Here is a 17,613-nt window from a genome sequence, read left to right on the forward strand (position 1 = left end):
ACCAATAAGTGAGTGAATGGATGGATGAGTGAATGAATGGATGGATGAGTGAATGAATGAACAAGAAAAGATGTTGTGAGAGAGAGAAAACAGGGGCAACTAATAATGATTATTTGAAAGGCTATTATTTAAAGAGAGGGACAGGAAAAGAAAACATATTGAATGTCTGCTGTATCAACCACTATGCCAGATGGCTAATGTACATTATCTCATTAATTCTCACAAAATCCTTGGACAGCAGTTATTATTGCCCTGCTTTTACAGAAGAAGAGAGGCTCAAAAAATGAAGCGATTCACACATGGTCTTATAGGAAGGAATAGACATCTGTGAGCATCTTGGGGTGTAACTAGGCCCAAGCGTGAAAGATAGAATGGCAGAGTTCAACTTAGAAAGCCGCTCTTTGTATTAATAACCAGAGCTATCCAGCAATGAAACAAGTTAACTCAAAAAGCAGACAGTGTCACTGGGTATGTTCAAGCAAAAGCAGGATGATCACTCATCAGGACAAAAAACAATTAGAATTAGAGGGAAAGACAACCCTCAGAATGGGAGAAAATATTTGTAAATGAAGCAACTGACAAAGGATTAATCTCCAAAATACACAAGCAGCTCATGCAGCTCAATATCAAAAAAACAACAACTCAATCCAAAAATCCTCAGAAGACCTAAATAGACATTTCTCCAAGGAAGACATACAGATGGTCAACAGACACGTGAAAAGATGCTCAACATCACTAATCATTAGAGAAATGCAAATCAAAACCACAATGAGGTATCACCTCACACCAGTCAGAATGGCCATCATCAAAACATCTAGAAACAATAAATGCTCAAGGGGGGTGTGGAGAAAAGGGAGACCTCCTGCACTGTTGGTGGGAATGTAAATTGATACAGCCTCTATGGAAAACAGTATGGAAGTTCCTTAAAAAACTAAAAATAGAACTACCATATGACCCAGCAATCCCACTACTGGGCATATACCCAGAGAAAACCATAATTCAAAAAGATACATGTACCACAATGTTCATTGCAGCATTATTTACAATAGCCAGGACATGGAAGCAACCTAAATGTCCATCAACAGATGAGTGGATAAAGAAGATATGACACATATATACAATGGAATATTACTCAGCCATAGCACGGGATGAAATTGAGCTATTCATAGTGAGATGGATGGACCTAGAGTCTGTCATACAGAGTGAAGTAAGCCAGAAAGAGAAAAACAAATACCGTATGCTAACACATATTTACAGAATCTAGAAAAATGGTACTGATGAACCTAGTGGCAGGGTAGGAATAGAGATGCAGATGTAGAGAACGGACTTGGGGACACTGTGGGGAGGAGAAGCTGGGACGTAGTGAGAGAGAAGCATCGACACATACACACTACCAAATGTAAAACAGATGTCAGTAGGAAGCTACTACAGAGAACAGGGAAACCAACTTGATGTTTTGTGAAGACTTAAAGGGGTGGGATAGGGAGGTTGGGAGGGAGGCTCAAAAGGGAGGGGATATGGGAATATATGTATACATGTGACTCTTCCACTTTGTTGTACAACAGAAACTGACACAATACTGTAAAGCAATTATACTCCAACAAATATTTTTAAAAAAGGAAAAAATAAACATTATCTTTAGAGCATACTTTATAAATCCTATAAACAAGTATTAAATGAAGTATATATATATATATATATATATATATATATATATATATATATATATAAGAATTAGAGGGAGGTTGGTTTAGATTTTTAGGTGACCTCTAAGGCTTGTACCAACTCAGAACCTATGGTTCTAGGGGAAGCTGGGAAGTCAGTGAATGTACAGCTCTGTTAAGGCTTAATAAACACATGAATTTGTTGTTACAGGCTGTGAAAATCTATCAGAGGATTAGTGGGGAGGGGAGTTATCTAGCAGAACACACAGCACCATTGCCAATTTTACTTATTTTCTAATACCCCAACTATATTATGTAGTAGCTGACATACAATATTCCAAGGTTTAGTTCAAAACCGTATTATCGTTTTCTCAAACTCTACTTAAAGTTGAACTGATGGAGTATAGTATGAAAGCAAACGGGAGCTCCAGCAGAACCAAAGCAGAAATCATGAATGGATATAACAGAAAATGCAATTAGGTCCAGCAAAGGGAAAAAGCAAAGTGGGACAGAGCGTGGAGGAGGTAAGCCACTCTTCTCTGCCATTATCTCTGGGCTGGGTACTCCTTCCCAGGCCCCTCACTCCCACACCAGCTATGCTTAGCCAAATTCTCTCCCACATGAGGGCTTTAGCACAATTTGCCCCTCTGCTTGAAATGCTCTTCCCACATATCTTAGTAATCAGTTCCTTCTTATCATTCAGATTTCTACCTAAACCTCATCTCATCAGTGACATCAGTGACCACCCATCCCAGTGCAGGTCCACAAGTCACTCTGTATTTTCATCTTGAAGCTTATCATGGCCTGATATTATCTTATTTATTTTTGATCTGTTTCTCCCTATCAACTCAACAGTTCCAGTGCCTAGAACAACACTTCATACATAGTAAACACTCAGTAAATGTGGGTTGAATGAGTGGATGACTGAATGAATAAACATGCTTTTAAAAAACTTTCTTCTTGCAGAGCCTGCTGGGGGAGTGTGTTACTCACGGTACTTTAAACCTAAGCCGTGACCGTAACTTCGCCGTCACATCTTTGCGGCATTGATGGGAAGGGTAAAAACTGGAACCACCACTTCAAGGTTGTAAACACCTTTCTGTCTTGCAAGGTGGAGACGCAAAAAAGTGTTTGGTGGAGACCAACCTGTGGTTCTGGGAAAATTGTTGGAGTAGACCTTCAGTTTACAGAACAAAGACCCTAATCATAAATACAGGTGTCTGAGATGTGTCGCACCAGGAAAGTGAAGTGCTCTTCTGAGAATATAAAAGGTTGTCTGTAGGGTGGGCAGACCATGCTTCCTTTGAAGAAATGTTTCTTTTCTAAGAATATATTTGGATGGTGCTGGGCCTGTACGTTTGCTCTGGTTCCCATGGAGCAGGGTTTTGTACGAAGAGAGGCATGCAAAAAATCTGTTGCTGGGACCTTGAAAACGCAGGATGTACAGACTCTATGTCACGTCACGGAAAAATCAGCCGGCCCGGACTTGGTGGCATGCAATCAATTCGATCATCACAACCCAATTTGTGGCGCTATAGAAATCTGTGTGACCCCAGCTCTAAGAAAGGTTTAAGTCAATCAATCAATCAATAAACAATCTGCCCTTTACTTTTGGAATTCAGAAAGGGAAAATGTAAGACCTCACACACACACTTATCCACACACATATACCTCTGTATGTGCATTGTCTGTAACAACACTGGCCTGTTATGTTCTGTTGTAATTGTCTGTAATCTACTCTGTGGACAGGAGTGATCTCCTTTAGAAATAAACCATTCTAGGAAATAAAAAGAGCACTGGGAAACTGGACCTTGGAATAAGTCAATAAGGAAAAGTTTCCCACTGGGACTCACTGTTCTGAACTTGGACCCTGAAAAAATTAACATGTTTTCAAAGTGTTCCTTACCAGTTGTTTTTCTTTATAGTGAAATGACAGTATTTGTGACAATAAATTATGATAATCAGCCCTTCATCATCACAAAACAATTTTTCAATCATTCGCTCATGTGATAAGTATTTGTTGAGCACCTACAATGAGCCAGACACCTTATAGACACTGAGAAAACAGTGGTGAACAAAACAGACATTGTCCCTACCCTTGAATTTCTCACAGTACAGCGGGGAAAGAGACATTAGTCAAATATCACAACCCAATTTCAAATCATGAAGAGAGCAAGGAAGCCATGGAAATGTTTAACAGAGAGGCATCATCTAGTCTAGGGAGCAGAGGAGGCTCTCCTAAAGAAGTAACCATTCTTGAGCTGAGATCTCAACATTGAATAGGACTACACTAGGCAAAGAGGAGGGGAAGAATATTCCAAGCACAGGGAGTATGTGTACGAAAGTCCTGAAGGAGAAGAGAACGTGGCACATTCAAGGACCTGAAGGCAGGTCAACAGGCTACAGGGGGTCCAGGATGAGGATGGAAACGTGCAGGAGTCCAATCATGCAGATCTGTGGGTCAGGGTAGGGATCTTTTCCTTTATCCTGAGAACATGAGATTTGGACAGCTTTGGAAAGATCATTGTGGTGCAGGGTGGGGCTCCCGTTGGAGGAGGCAAGAGGTGACCCAGGAGAAGCATTTAGGAGATGGACCAGTCATTAAGCGATGGTCTCAGCTCAAATTGATGCTTCTATACTGTGCATGGTGATGCTGAGGCTGGGAGTCTGAAAACTGTTTCTACTTTTGACAACTGGATCCATTTAGGCTCTTGCCAATACAGGCACTAGAAGGAGACCGCAAGGCTGAAGCAGGAAGAAGGGACTTGCTCTTCCCCATCTGCCCCATGTTTGTGTGAACATCACCCCAGGACACTGCAGCAGCAGCAGTGCCTTCCATTAGCATCAGCTGAATCCACTTTGCAATTTTTTCCCAAGACATACAGAGCTCGTTTCATTACCCCTACCCCCACTCCCCAGAGATACCAGCACTAACCGACTGGAGACCCTTCCTCAGAGGTCTGGGTCCCAGGCAACCAAGGCTCCTCTTGTAAATGTCTAAGTTTAGTCATTTTAACCTCTTGCTCTTGTTCCCCCTACCCCAGAGGTAGTCATTGCGGCTGCTGCCTCCACGATACAGTAGAGTTCTTTTTGCTTCTCTTAGTTCACATAATTATGCCTGATTAACAATTCTTTACGTTAAATTCTCTCCGTCCAAATAGTGTGGTTTCTGTCGCACTACTGTACCCTGGAAGGTACGGGGAGCTACTGCAGCACCACAGCAGACAATTAGGAGTAGGGAAATGGGGAAAATGGGGAAAGATAGCTTTGTATCTGAAGTTTCTATTCCAATCTGATTGCTCCACAGTTGATTTGGTCTTTAAGATTATGAGGAGAAGGTCTGTCTTCTTGTCAGTAATTGGTAAAAACTAAGTTCACAAAAGGTACCTAATAAATATTTATTGAATACATTTAAATGGGCTTTAAGAGAGTTTAAAGGCTCTCAAGGAACACCTTTATGTCTAATTTATTCCACCATCTTTTAAATTTATTCCACCATCTTTCTAAACACGTATGTTTAGAAATAGGTATGTCTAGAAATCAAAGTCTGGAAAGATAGAGGGCCCAGTTGACTGTGCTAAAATAACATGGGAATACTGTCTAATAATTTCAATGCAGGGTTTTGTAAAACACTCTTGAATCCTACTGGCTGATATAAGGTACAAGTTTTTTTGCCCAGCTTGATAACAGATTCCCTTTCAAAGACTATTTTCTCAGCAGAAATGAAACATCCAGCCGTTGTTTGATTTAAGATACATCTTTAAATGCCTTGGGAGAATAAAAGCCATGAACTTTCATTTACCTGGGTTATGAAAAATCAGACATATCCCCAGTGCTATTAATAAAATATTTAAAGTGTGAAATACCTCTATGAAAATGTTAATTATTCTTCAAAGAATATAACTTTTATTAAATTTTTATTTCAATTTAATTTAAAATTGCAATGATTTCTTTCAATGTTTGCATCACTGTATTTGTCAAGGCTATCAATTCACAGAACCACTACTCTATGTCGAGTTAGCCAATTTTTTTTCCTTGAAATATCTACATTTTCTATTAGAAAATTAGTCTATTAGATTCTAGCTTATCTTCCATATTATAATATTTCTAGCCACATCATTTTCTCTAGTTGGTTGTGAGGTCCTATCGATTTTACCACCTCAGTTCTTTCACATCCATAATTTCTTCTTGCACTGCCCTGGTTGACATTTGTTACCTCTTACTGGGACTACTGCAGTAGCCTCCTAAATAGGACTGCCCAATTTAGCAAGTAAAAATACAGACAACTCAATTAAATATGAATTTCAGATAAACTACAAATACACTTTTTAGTACAAGCATATCCCAAATATTGCATGGGACAGTCTTAAACTTAAAAGAAAAATTTTTTTGGCCTCTCTGAAATTTAAATTTAACTGGACACCTTGTATTTTATCTGGCAATCCTACTCCTAACTCATGTTTCTATCCTCTCCTTGTCTCAATCCATGCTTTATATATTTCTACGTATATCTAAAAAGTATTTCTATTAATATCACACCATCACTACCACCCTTTCCCTGCTTTTAATTTTTCAGGCAAAAGGAAGTCATTGATGATTTTAAAATACAGGTGCCTTACCCTAACATTTAAGACTATCACAGTATCCTCTTAAAATGACATTTCAACTATTCACTAATCCCTTAACTCCATGTTTTCCTGTTTCCATATCTTGTTTACATAGGCAAACTTTTAGAATATCTTTTTATCATTAAAGATCCATTTCAGAAACAAAGAGTAATACTACCTATACAGAAAGCACTCAATAAATATTTGCTTTTTCATTGCAATTATAAAATTATAATTATCAGCATTTTCTTGAGATGTCAAGCAAAAAAAGGAAAATGGATGAGTTTTTTTAAATTGCAGCAAAATAATAATCCAATACTCATTGCTCATTTACCCAAAATCTCCAACCTAGAAAAGGATGTATTAATGTATAATAAATATAAACATTATTGTGGAAACTAACTCACAATGCTAAATCCTTGACATATGGGAAATCAATTAGTGTTATCTAGAATGGAAAAATCTGGCACCTATACATCAGTGAAATGAAAACACCCCACCCATACCCAAAATGCTGCTCCAAAAATAAGCTGCAGTTGTTTTTCTGCTTTCTACTATCCTTGGGTCTTAATTTGTTCTTTCTATTTATATTGAAGAGCCCTTCTGAATTTCTGAGAGTTTGTCCTTTATTCTAAAACTTGGGTATTTAGCAGCAACTCATATCAAATACATATTTTAATTGTCCAAATGCGGTTTAAAAAATAAATAAATAAAATAATCTCAAAGATCCCAAATAAGTTTTATTGTCAGGATCCCAGCTTTTATATTAATTTCCAACTGGGTGTATTAAGAAGGGTAGATGTTAACTTTTTTTTTAATGGTCCTTTTTATTTTTTTATTGTTTTTGCTTCAGAAAGAAAAGCATTTTTATTTATTTGTTTTTAATTGAAGTATAGTTGAGCTACGATGTTGTGTTAATGGCCCTTTTTAAGCACCAGCAACAACAGTGCTTTCATTATGCTTTCCTTCCCCCATAATACCACCTTACATGGAAACTTAATGTGAGAAAAGAGATTGGCTTCTGAGAAATGATATAAAACAACTTACAGTACATGAGTTCGGTGACTCAAGATGGTGAGGCAGAGACAACCTACTTCTCCTTGCCCTCTCGTTTTACCAGTTTACACATTTCCAAGTACTCTACATAGGTGTTTAACAACCTGCTTCCTTCTACAATCTTCAGAAAATTTCTCTCCCACTTTGAGAGCAGTTAAATTGCTTGTGTATTAAGAACACCAGATGCTAGTCGTAATGGAATCCCTGGCATCCTCGAAGTGCCTGGGAGAATGACGCGTGGGCATGGTTAGGGGTGAGACCTCAGACATCTGGGAAATGACTCTGGTTCTCACAGGGTCACTCGGTCCCCAAGATAACGAGTGGATGGGCCAGCACCTTCCCCTCCCAGCGCTGCTGAGTGGGCCTCCAGGAAATGAAATGTCTCCACCAACACCAAACCCCAAACCAAAGAGAGGAGCAGCGCTTCTGGCTTTAATCATACACACCGCCCCCCCCCCCCCACCTCCCCCCCCCCACCCCAGCTCTATGGAAACAAGACTGCTGGCTTGCAAAGAGGCCAGAAATAACACTTCCTCCACTGGTTCAGGCAAGAGCCGACAGACACCTTGACAGGTTACCAGGTTCATGCTTCTCTACCTAGAACTGTGTCTTATTTACAAAGCATTTTGGAGACTCGTACTTTTGGTTGGGGAAGGGAAAAGAGTGCTAAGAGGAGAACTATAAGCTCCAGCATACGCACCACTGGGTCTCCAGTGTGAACACTGTGTCCGGCACAGAGTAAGAGCTCACCCAAGGGGCGCTGGAGCTGGCTCCGCACTGCCCGTGGAGCCAATGGTTAGCGTCGCTTCTCAACCCCCTCATTCAGTGACACCATGTTGTAAGCTTGACATTAGCTGTGGTGGCAGTATGTACACCCTGGCCGTCGGTAATGCTACAAGTCCACCTCCTCTCCTTCCCCAGAGGGCTAGTCGCTAACCACTTACCAGCTCAGTTAGTGCTTACTGTTGAAATGTATGGACTGCTTATTGTATTCCAGGGGTTTTTACATATACCATCTCACCTGATCATCACAACATTAGAAGGTGAATATAATGGACAGATATGAGTGTAAATTAGCTGTGATAGCTGTCATCCCTCAGGGAGCCCGTGTTCACTATCATTGCCTCATTTCACTACACAGATGAAGAAACTGTGGCTCACATGGTGAAGTAATGGGTCCAAGGTCATCCAGCTAATATGGGCTATTGAACCAATATCTGGGACTTGAAGCAAGGCTGGCTGAAATGAAAGCCTCTGGAGGCCCTGTCACACACACCACTGATGAGGTCAAACCCAACAGGGCACTGAGCTGCGCTCTATAGAGATATTACACAAAGAATGAGAAAGTTGAGTTCTTAGTTTTCAGTTTATTTGCTAGAAGCAGCACTGCCTTGCCCTTGCAACCAGGCAAGCAGGGCCCCTACCCTGGCCCATCTCAAGAGCCCCTGTGTTTTGGAATGCCTTCCTTGAGCTCCTCTCCAATATCTGCAAACACCCAGAATCAGCAGTACCATACAGCCCAAACAGGAACTATGTTGGCCTGTCCCTGCTTCTGCCTTTGGGGATGTTCTCCCACATTTCAGCCCTCTACCTCAACCCCCCACCCACCTGGGGAGGGGACCACATAGTCCAAGGAGCTCTGGGATCATGCTCATGTGGTAGCCCCAGGCCACATGGCCAAGGTTCATTCCGAGAGAGTGGACTGCTAAGCGGATTGCTTCTGCTGGCCGGTGGGGTATTTCTTTCATGGGCCCATGCAGAACTGAGCTGCCAGAATGGTGCTGACATCCTAATATGGGATGAAACTTATTCATATCAGACACAGGATGAATTCAGGGTTTCGGGTGACCAGCAATCCTTGTGGTAGGCAGAATGATGGCCTCCAAGGATGTTCATACGCCAAATCCTGGAACCGCTAAATCTGTTATGTTATATGGCAGGAGGGACTGTGCAGATATAATTATGGTACAGACCTCAATTAGGGAGAGAAGTCTGGATTTTCCAGGGGCCCAATCTAATCACATGAGCCCGCATGAGCACAGAACTTTCTCTAGCTGGAAGCAGAAGAGAAATGAGACAGAAGGGAAAATCAGAGAGATTCAAAGCACGAGAAAGACTCAGCCTGCTGCTGTTGGCATTATTGATGGATTAAAAGGGAGCCACGAGGACTTCCCTGGTGGGGCAGTGGTTAAGAATCCGCCTGCCAGTGCAGGGGATGAGGGTTCAATCCCTGGTCCGGGAAGATCCCACATGCAGCAGAGCAACTAAGCCCGAGCACCACAACTACTGGGCCTGTGCTCTAGAGCCCGCAAGCCACAACTATTGAGCCCACATGCTGTACCTACTGAAGCCCGTGCGCCTAGAGTCTGTGCTCCGCAACAAGAGAAGCCACTGCAACAAGAAGCCTGGAGAAAGCCTGCGTGCAGCAACGAAAACCCAACGCAGCCAATAAATAAATAAATTTATATAAAACAGGAGGGCCACAAGTCAAGGAACACAGGTGGCCTCTAGGAGCTGAGGATGACACCTGGTCAACAGCCAGCAAGGAAATGGGAACCTCATTCCTATAACTGCATGCAACTGAATTTTGCCAACAATCTCAATGAACTTGTAAGCAGACGCATCCCTAGAGCCTCCAGAAGGCAACACACCCTGCTCACACCTTGATTTTGGCCTTCTGAAATCTGGAACAGAGAACCAACTGAGCCATGTGTGCCCAGACTTCTGACCCATATGACTGTGAGATAATAGATGAGTTATTTTAAGCCATGAATGAATATGCAGTAATTTGTTGTGGCGGCAATAGAAAACAAATACAGACCACTGGTCTGAGCCACGCGTGCAGGCTGGTGCATGGGCTCTAACCTGTCCACGTCCTGGTCAAAGCGCTGCCTCCAGCTACAGCACTGAGGGAAGCGGGGTGGGGGCAGATATGCTTTATGGTGTGCACCCCTCCCCCACCACTAGTCCCCCATCCCATCACTGGCCCTCCCAAGTGATGTCCCCCCTGCCTCCAATTGGTTGGTGACCCCATGCTCTCCTGGGTCAGTATTAAGCTGTGCCCAGCACGGGACACCCATTCCTTACATGAATGAGACCACACTCTTCTCCACCCGCCCATGAGCACTTCGCCTCTCCTCCCAGCTTGGGCGGTATATGAAAGACGGAGGTGCAGTCATTGTGGAAGAAGATCACGTTCTAGGAATGCAATGATAACAATCTAAAAATTTCAAAAGAAGATGTGATTGGAAGATACAGTGTTCCGCCTCATGCTACAAAATTCTGAATATGACCAAAAACCAAATGATCGTTCACATTTTCCTGTGCACTCTGAGTATGACTTGCATTTGTGATCAGCTCATCCTCAGAGAGACACAATAACAACCTCAGAGATGGCACTAGAAGCTAGTAATCACAGGGAGCCTGATGGATGATGCAGTATCATGACTAATGCTATAATCAGCACTAAGTAAATGAAATGAGAGGACGGAGAGGCTGGAAGATCTAGACTGTTTCAATACAAACAGGTTCTGAAGAGCTATGGCATTATGATAACAGCATTGCTACCTTTTCCTCATGGAAGATATGAAGTTATCCAGGAACAGTGCATTTGACAACAAAGATCTCAAAGAGGTGACTGCCAGACCTAACCAGGGATCTTCACGTGCGCTAATTGGACAATAATGAAATCCATAAGTTCCTCTTCTCTACCCACTGTTCTATATCTTCACTGACAAATCATATGGGCCTCACGTGAATCCATATATTTTTGTGATATGTTCTTAATCAAGTCATTTACATAGACAGGGGCCCTGGAAGAAAAACTTGCCCAGACCCCTGCGTACCCCAAGGTAACCCTGGCATTGTTAAACCCTTCAACAATGTGGTAGAGACAGGCTAATTGTTCTACTCTGTGAAATACTCGATCCCTGACCCTCAGCCAGAAATCCCCTCACATCCTAGCCAATAAGCGGAAGCAGCAACATGGGGCAGAGGCAGGGGCTTCTCCCAAGCCCACCGCCACCCTGCCTGGAGTGGAATCCACATCAAGTCTCTTGGCCACCCTGTGGCACAACCCCCCACTCCTCCACCAACTGTTGGGGGGCTCCCATATTCCCTGCCTGCATAAATAGGGGGTGGTGTGTCATAGGCAAGACACTCAATATAGGACCTTCCCATGGTCCTGACAACTGGTCTTGACTGACGACTTCTGGCTGACTTTTCTGCAGAGGTTAATGCCAGGTCACTAGAGTGTAATTTGGTACAAACCATCAGATCATAGATCATTAGAGGCAGGAAGCACCTCAGACAATCATCTTCTCCAAAGTCTACATGGTGCATCTTAGGATACTGGGGCCCAGAGAACCCAAGTCAGTTCCTCACATCTCCACAGGGCAGATCCAGAGGTCTGCACCCAGAGATGGCAGATGGTAAAAGGATATGAGCTACAGAAGATGGTGGTTAAAGGCTTGAGCTCTGGGGTCAGATTGTTTGAAATTATAGCTCAGTTTTTCCATAAGAAAAATGAGCATAATAATAAGTGCCTATGGGACTGCCCTGGTGGCACAGTGAAGTGTGCCAACGCAGGGGGCCCAGTTTCGATTCCTGGTCAGGGAGCTAGATTCCACATGCGTGCTGCAAATAAGAGTTCACATGCCACAACTAAGGAGCCTGCATGCTGCAACTAAGGAGCCCATGAGCCACAACTAAGACCCAGCACAACCAAATAAATAAATATTTTAAAATAATAGTAAGTGCCTAATTCATAAAGTTGCTATGAAAATTACATGAGAAAAGGGTTTAGGACAATGCCTGATGCCTAGAAAGCACTAAGTTCACATCACTCATACTACTATACAAGGCTGCCTCACTGGTCAAGCAAGTTTGACCGACCTCTATACCTAAGCCAGTGCACATCAGAGGAAGGTCATTCAGCAGGCATGATTGTGAACCTGCTACGTGCCACATATTATGCTGGTCCCTAGAGGAGTCCGCACAAAGAGTTTACAGGATTACAGACACAGGTGGTAGGAGCTGCCAAACTCCACCCCAGAGGCCATGCTTTTGTGTAAAACATGTGGTCCCTCCTCTTGCTGATGTTATCCTTAAACTCACAGCAGCCTGTCTTCTGACCCTGGTATTTCCTTGCTCCTGCCAGGGTCACAGGATTGCCAAATTCAGAGAACACATGTCTACTCTTATCTTTATTGACATTTGTCTTTCTTTAAACCGTCCTTGAAACTCTCTCCTCTCTTGGAGTATTAGCCTACTTGAATTGCCGTAACAAAATACCACAGGCTGGGTGGCTCAAACAGCATACATTTGCTTTCTCATAGTTCTGGAGGCTGGATCTCCAAGATCAAGGTGCTGGCAGAGTTGGTTTCTGGCTTGGCCTCTCTTCCTGACTTAGAGATGGCCTGATCTCTCTGAGTCCTCACATAGCCTCTTCTCTGTGCATGCAGAGAACAAGAGAGCAATCGCTGGTATCTCTTCCTCTTCTTATAGAGACACTAGTCCTATTGGATTAGGGTCCCATTCTTATGACCTCATGTAACCTTAATTATCTTCTTAAAGTTTAAATACAGTCCATTGGAAGTTAGGGCTTTGACATACAAGTTTCGGGGAGTGAGTGGCACAATTCAATCCATAGCACTTTGCTTCCATAACTTGACTCTCTCATGGTTCCTTCCTACCTCTCTAACCACTTGTTTGCAATTTCTTTGCAGTCCTTTCCATTCCTCTTCCTCTAAATGCTGGAGATCCCCCAGAATTCCACTGTCTGACATCTTCTTTACCTGCACCCGGCCCCAGTACACATTCCCTGAGTAACCACATCAATACGCATGGTTTTCACTACCATATCCATATGCAGATGGTGCCCCAATCTCTATTTCAGCTCAGATTTCTCTCCTAGCTCCACATCTGTATACCCAACCACCTGCTGGCCATTTTTTATGATGTCCCACAGAAATATCAAACTCAACACTTTCCAAGACTCAGCATCTTCCCACATCAGCCTATTGCTTCTTCTGGGTTTCCTGTCCCATCATCTAAACTAGAAATCTCAAGCTATCGCTAAACCTTTCTTCTTCATACACTGTACGATCCATGAAAATAAGGATGACATCTCTCTTGTTGTACCCTATATTTCCAGAATTTACTGTAGTACTTAGTTTAGTTAGGCACTCATTAACACTATGAATAAAATAAAAATTTAACCTATACATAGATACTTATAGTCAACTGATCTTTGACAAAGGATCAAAGGCAATACAATGGAACAAAGATAGTCTTTTCAACAAACAGTACTGAAACAACTGGACATCCACATGCAAAAAAAAGAAAAAGAAAAGAAAGTCTAGTCACAAATCTTACACTCCTCACAAAAAATAACTCAAAATGAATCATAGACCCAAATGTAAAACTCTAAACTCTAAACCTCCAAGAAGATAACCTGGGAGAAAACCTTGATGACCTTGGTTATAGTGATGACTTTTTAGATACAACACCAAAGGCATAATCCATGAAACAAATAATTGATAAACTAGACTTCCTTATAATTTAAAACTTCTGCTCTGTGAAATACCATGTCAAAATAATGAGAAGACAAGCCACAAACTGGGAGAAAATATTTGTAAAAGACACATCTAAAAAAGGACTATTCTCCAAAATACACAAAAAACTCTTAAAAGTCAACAATAAGAAAATAAACAGCCCAATTTAAAAAGGGACCAAAGCCCTTCACAGACACCTCAACAAAGAAGATATACAGATGGCAAGTAAGCATATCAAAAGATGTTCCCCATCATATGTCATCAGGAAAATGCAAACTAAAACAACAAAATACCGCTACGCAATTAGAATGGCCAAAATCCAGAACTCTGACAACACCAAATGCTGATGAGGATGTGGAGCAACAGGAACTCTCATTCGTTGCTGGTGGGCATACAAAATGGTAGAGCCACTTATAAGACATTTTGGTAACTTCTTACAAAAGTAAACACACTCTGACTAAATGATCCAGCAACCACACTTGTATTTACCCAAAGCAGCTGGAAACTTTATGCCCACACAGAAGTCTGCACAGATATTTATAACAGATTTATTCTTTTTTTTTCTATGTAGTTTGTTGTTTATTTATAAGAATTCTTTACATATTCTAGAAACTAGACCTTATCTGTTTTTAACTTTGTTTTACCTTTAATCCACTAATTTTTCAGTTCCTTCCATTTCTGCTTTTAAATTCATCAGTTTATTCTTATATTTCTAGTAAATCTTTATCTTTATATATTTCAAAGTATATATTAAGATTCATGAAGATTGATGCATTATATCCTTTATGCAGAATAATATTATATCAATATGAAATATCCCTGCTTTTCTCCTTTTAATGGTTTTCTCTTGATTTATACTCTGCGTAATATTAGCATTAACAATGTTGATGTTGCATGTCTTTTTTCTTTTAATAGCAACCACCTCATTTAATGCTGCCCTCTTCCCACGTATCTCCATCTCCCTGTCTCAAATTTCCACCACCTCAAAACCTAAATTTCTGTGAATTTTGGAAGGAGACAAATTACCTGCACATATTTACCCAGCTGACCCAAAAGCCCTTACATGTTTTTGAAGTCTAGATTACAGCTGATAAACTCTTTCAACTATGAAATACTATGGGAAAGCTTATATCTTCAGAGTCATCAACTCTTCCTGATGATAAGAGGGGCACTGTGGGGCAACTAAATTCACTTCATTGTTGACTACCTGACATATTTTTTGTACAGTAGGGAAGAAATGTAATATATAAACTGGGAAAAAGAGGGTGGAGGAATGAGCTAGTTGCCAAACTGTAAACTCCTTCAATGAGGATGACCTTATATGGGACTAGTTTTTCTCACTTGAATCCAATCCAAGAGAAAACGGACTCCAATTGATTAATTTTTAGAAAATGGGAACAACATAGGACTCCTCAGCAATCAAAGTAAAAAAGGCTTCACCTCCCTCTTTATGTTAGCCAGGAATCCAAGCTATGTGAGCACCTTTCTTATTTTCACTTTACATCAATCTCAGACAATCTGGAGGGTTTTCATGCAGAGTTGATGAACCAAATTTTGATACAGCAGTAAACCATATTCGCTTACTTCTGAATATCTCCAGTATTTGTTTGTTTGTTCTTATTTTTCTTTTGTGACTTGGTTGTAACTGGATCAGATTTTTTGGAATCCAAGGGCAAAGCCAAGACACTTCCCTCACAGAAACTGTTAATATTAAGGCTCAGCCTTCTTGCCTGCTCCTCATCACTTTTCAGTTGGTCTTCCATCTCCCTTTGCCTTTTTTCTGCCTGTCTCTTTTCCCCTTCTTCCTCCTCCGCCAGTAATCTCTGTAGGTATTATTCACTGACTTTGTTTTCTTCTTCCTCATTGGCTCCTCACTCTGCCTCCAGCTTGCTTATCTCCTCTTCATATTCGCTTCTTAATTCCCCAGGTTTACTTCATAGGCAAACTGGCTGATAGTTATCAACAATTTCCTCTGATTCTTGCCCAGAGGCTCTAAGCTTGCATTTCTTGGGATAGTGTGTTTGAATTATCTCCCACAGTTCCATATTGACAAGAGAATTTGTTCGGGTGTGGCACCTAGTCTATGAAAAGATACGGAGGCGACAGAGGGGATAGTGCAAATTTGCTTTCCCGACAGTCGATTGGAAGCATGGTTTACAGAGAGTGAGGTTACAAGGGAGTGTCACAGGCTCCGTTAGGATTTCCACACAGATCTGGCACTGGCTTCCAACAAGGAAGGGATGGCGTCTTTGGGTACAGCTCTCTTCATATGCTAATCAGGCATATTCAACATCAACACCAGAATTCAGAGCTTGGGAGCATCACACGTCTTGAAGTAAAAAGGTGTTCTGCAGGCCAGGTAAACAGTACGACCCTGGAAGGCAGTGTATTTGTCCATGTTTAAGACAAAGATCCGGAAAGAAAACGAATGAACCTTGGCTGCTCCCTGGCATTAATAACCGTTGCGGCAGGGCGGACGGTGGGCTCCGGCTCTCTGGAGCCACAGGAAGCACGCACCAAGGCCCCCTCCTCCCTCTTACCAGGTGAGGGTGCTCCCTTAGCTCGGGGCAGCCAAGCCCGGAGGCGGCGGAGGCGCGCCGCAGCAGCCCCCCACCCCCCCAGCACTCCTATAGCAGCTTTATTCCCAACTGCTCAAACTTGGAAGCACCCGAGATGTCCTCTAGTCAGTGAGCGGATAAATAAACTGTGATACGTTCACACAGATAATAACTGTCATAATTCTGATGCTATTTAGTACTGAAAAGAAATCAGCCATCAAGGCATGAAAATACATGAAGGAACCATACCTGCATATTACTAAGCGAAAGAAGCCAATCTGAAAAGGCTACACACTGTGTGATTTCAATTATATGACATTCTGGAAAAGGCAAGACTATGGAGACAATAAAAACATCAGTGGCTGCCGGGGGTAGGAAGGAGGAGGGATGACTAGATGGAGCACAGTAGATCTGGAGGGCCATGAAAATATTCCGTGTGACATTGTAATAATGGGTACACATCCTTACACCTTTGTCCAAAACCACAGATGACACACCAAGAGTGAACCCTGGTGTAAACTACAGGCTTTGGATGACAATGTGTCAACATAGGTTCATGGGTGTCGCAAAGGTACCGCTCTGGTAGGGGATGTTGATAATGGGGAGGCTATGCAGGTGTGGGGGAGGGGTATATGGGAAATCTCTATATGTCCTCTTAATTTTGCTGTAAACCTAAAACTACTCTAAAAATAAAGTCTTTTAAAAAAATTAATAGATGCCTCACTCATCAGATCTAATCAGTCCACAAGTTCTGTTGAATCTACTCTCCAAGTGGCTCTCAAATCTGCACCCTTTTCTTCACCAGCACTACTTCTGCATCTCTTTCTAGCCCTGCTTTAGTTTCTCTCTCACACTCTCTCTCTCTCTCTGCCTCTCCCCTGCCCCACTTCTTTACAAGCACACCAGCCATGGAACAGGTTCTCACACCTCTATGCCTGTACACATGCTTTTCCTGTGGAAACATCTGGTCATTTTTTAATCACTTAGCTCAAGTTTTACCTCCTTCAAAAAAACCTTCATGGGGACTTCCCTGGTGGTGCAGTGGTTAAGAATCCACCTGCCAGTGCAGGGGGACACGGGTTCAAGCCCTGGTCTGGGAAGATACCACATGCCATGGAGCAACTAAGCGCGTGTGCCACAACTACTGAGCCTGCACTCTAGAGTCTGCGAGCCA

The 17,613-nt window shown here is 42.1% G+C and overlaps 1 pseudogene; it reads right to left on the minus strand.

Moving 5' to 3' along the window:
- Positions 1–15,461: 15,461 nt before the first annotated feature.
- Positions 15,462–16,150, minus strand: LOC130859217 (E3 ubiquitin-protein ligase RNF168-like; annotated as a pseudogene).
- Between the last annotated feature and the right edge of the window lie 1,463 nt (positions 16,151–17,613).

The sequence above is a fragment of the Hippopotamus amphibius genome, chromosome 8, assembly GCF_030028045.1.
Source record: "Hippopotamus amphibius kiboko isolate mHipAmp2 chromosome 8, mHipAmp2.hap2, whole genome shotgun sequence".
Classification (NCBI taxonomy): Eukaryota; Metazoa; Chordata; class Mammalia; order Artiodactyla; family Hippopotamidae; genus Hippopotamus; species Hippopotamus amphibius.